General features: G+C 36.4%; 1 long non-coding RNA gene across 2 annotated transcripts; it reads right to left on the reverse strand.

Moving 5' to 3' along the window:
- Positions 1-592: 592 nt before the first annotated feature.
- Positions 593-3099, reverse strand: LOC116611521. 2 transcript variants are annotated; one of them, XR_004293527.2, is made up of 2 exons: positions 3003-3099; positions 593-1095 (listed from the first exon to the last, which is right to left on the reverse strand). It is a non-coding gene; the product is annotated as an uncharacterized LOC116611521 (long non-coding RNA). The 2 variants fall into 2 exon arrangements; XR_004293526.2 differs by having other exon boundaries at positions 2906-3099.
- Positions 3100-3435: the final 336 nt, after the last annotated feature.

The raw sequence follows: 3435 nt of genomic DNA on the forward strand, positions 1-3435 counted from the left end.
ACATTCGGGCGCTCAAGACCATATGAGTCAATGGAACCAAACGATACACAGTGCCACACAAGAGTAAACATGTCCTCCTTTTGTTTGAATTCAAGTGACATGGAATCATATGATTTGGAATATATTTTCATCCCAGGAATCGCTCCTGTAAGGAACTTTCATAGAGAAGATGAAGAGGGGGAACTGTCAAGTGAAGAGGATGAGCCAGTATATGTAGAGCTGTACATGGATAAGCCACTCACAAGCAAAGAATGGCTGAGAAATACAACAAGAAAAAAGCACTTTCAGGAAAGACTGGATAAAATTATTCATAGAGAAACCTGGTAAGAGTTTTTTTAGCAGCTTGTTATATTGCATTGTGCATTGAGAAATGAACAAGACAAACACAAAGAAAGTAAAACACAAGTCAAACTCTTTCACATCTAGTTTGAACTCCACGAGTCAAAAGGGTAAAACTTTTATGCTGTGACACTTTATCCTGTTTTAGGACCATGTTTTAGGACCATTTAGGAAAATGGGCCCTGAGACGCTTTGCTACAGGACAAAGCACAAGAGCACATACTGTATAAACAACATTGCAAAGAAACCAGGAAAGATGTCAGAGTGCCTCTAACAATAAAATAATACAAATTACTTCATTACGTTTTCCTTTTGTGTGTATTTACATTACTTGCATTGTTTTATTAAATAATTCAATATTAATTCATAGATTTAGAAAAAGGAAAGTTTTTTTCTCAGCAGTACTTCACAATGGTGACAGTCTATGTTTTCTCGGGCACATAACTCGCCCGATGATAAGTAAAAATTTTCATTTAATGGTTTGAAACATCAATGCATCACATGAAGTTTGTCAAAGAATTCGTCACACATATAGCCTACTGTCACCCTAGTGTCATGTTTAGAATTTTATTCCCTTAGCTTTGTCCAGTTGAGGGTATAGCACAAGGTATCATCATAACTTTCAACTGGGTTGAGCTGGCACTAAAAGATTGGGTTAACTCACAGTTCTCCAGCTCTTTCCTTGATTTGTAACAATCTTAGCCCTATAACCTTTGACATCTTTTTTTCTTCTTAGATTTGAAAAAAATCTTCCATCTGAAATACAGAATCATATTTCCAGGTTTATATGAAACTGTTGGTCACTGGTATCTTCATTGCTAACTTAGCCAACATTTCATAAGATTTTGAACTTATTCAAAATTAATATCAGCTTCTCTTTTTTACTAGTAGTCTTTGGCTACCCCTGCTCCATGATTGCTTTCTAGTCTCAGGAAAAATCTTGTGAAATCTGTTTGGTAAAAAAAAATATATATAAAAATTTCTAGGATATCCTACAAAACCTTTTTAGGTTGGATCCCCCTAATTGGTAGGTATTTTTATTTTCCCAAAATCATATGGGTCTTTTAGAACTAGCCAGGCAACCAAAATCATGTGAAAAAAATAGGGGTCACCTTGCATTTTAATTAGATATGTGTCATCAAAGTCGTTACCAAAATCTAAAATAACATATTTTTACTTGAAAATTTCACAAGAGTTTCCAGATGTAATCTTGTAATCACAATAACCACAAAATTATAAAATAATCACATAATTCCTATAAAACAAATGTATAAATAGGTTTTATTTCCTGTTTGTGCTTATCTAAACAACGAGGCTTCGAGACAAAACATGTAAAATTGTAGTCTTAATTTAATCCCTTCGAGATAAAAAAAAACATTTTCAAGATGATTAAATATTTTAGAAATTCGATTTAAAAAAATTGGGGGTCACCGTGCATTATTTTCAGCTAATATATAAAGGCTCAATATATCTTATTTAGATGTTGGGTGCAACTCTCCCCACTCAAACCGGTTGAGTACAATTTACCCTTTAGTTACATTGCGATTTCTGGTTGAAAATCTGACAAAATGTCCTTTTTGGGGGAAAAATACTAATAAATACCGAATATACTAAAAAAATACCATGCTTGAAAATCGTAATATTTTCATTATTTTCTCGCTTTCAAGGCTTGGTAAAGGAAGATAATTAGAAAACCTGACATGATAGGTCCAGAGAGTATAAGAGGATCGTTTTGTATATAGTATGGGTGCATATGTCATCCCGTGGAAATTTCGTGATTAAAGCAAACCACTAGGCTAGTTGTGTTCAGGGGACCTCAAATAACAAGAAAATGATGTTGCCAAGTATGCAACCTGTCAGGTGCTGTTTAATGGAGTTTTTAAGAAATGACGTTTCTCCTCCAGCATGGAAACGAGGAGGAAAACTTATGCTGCTGAAGTAAAAGAAGGAACCCTTTCTGGAGCCAAGAGTGCTCAACTTCAAAGCTTGAAATAACGAGTCGATTTGTAAAATGACCATCGAAAGTTGCTTTTCACACCGATTTTGAAAAGATCCTTTCTTTAATTTTATTTCATTTAGATTAATTGTCTTTAAGGTAAATCGTCTTCTAACTCCATGTGTTATGACAATTTCCCGCCATAATGATTTTGCAACGTGTACGACAATTTCAAGTTTTAAAAAAGGTAGAAAACCGTCTCTTTATATGGGGAATAAAGTCAAAACACTTCATTCAAGTGAAAGAAAACATCTCTACGATCAATTCGGGTGGAAAACGACGATCAATTGGGACTAAATTATTTCACAAAATTGTTGGTAAAAATTCAGAGGATGTCAGCAACCTGCATTTTGTACCCTCAGACTCAAGTTGTACATGCGAGTTATGAGAGAGTAAAAAAAATAATACAGTTTAGGCTATAAGTAACATAACCTCGACATGAACGTTTCGAATCCTCTAAAAGGCTTGCCACTCGCTTGTTTTAATGAGCAAATCGAGAAAAAAACCACTTGCATTCCGCCGCCAAATGTGCCACACACGTGTGCCTATATAATAAATGGTAATACTCACATAATGTGGGTTTGTCGAGGGGAAAAATAGGCAAATGCTCTTCGAAGGCAGAACTCGAACTGTTGGTGGCTTGCAATCAGTTTTAAGAAAGCCTTACCTTGAAAGAAATACAAAATGAAGGCTAGAATTGTCCCTGATGAGATCAAGTAACCACACCAAATTGACAACACCAAATGCGCGCCTTGCACCCGGTCACGTGGAACGATAGTAATATTCGCTGACATAGCACGGGCTCAACATGCACAGGGCTCCCACCCCAACAGAGAAATGCAAGTCTCGAAATTTTGGGGGTGGGGGGGGGGGGGGGGGGGTACGATACAGAAACAAAAATGTAAGGCAGTATTATCAGGTATGGAAAGAAACGCACAAATGTATTAAAATGAATAAAACCTTCTAAATGATGATTGAGATAGGGGCTTCGTTCACTCATTTACTGTGGCTCAGTTGCAGAGCTTTGCTCTCTCGTGCGGGCCCGTGTGTAGTCAAGTACTGCAGCCGGTTTTTGCTCGGAAGCGGAGATCGACACTCTT

Source organism: Nematostella vectensis, chromosome 6 (assembly GCF_932526225.1).
Source record: "Nematostella vectensis chromosome 6, jaNemVect1.1, whole genome shotgun sequence".
NCBI classification, from domain to species: domain Eukaryota; kingdom Metazoa; phylum Cnidaria; class Anthozoa; order Actiniaria; family Edwardsiidae; genus Nematostella; species Nematostella vectensis.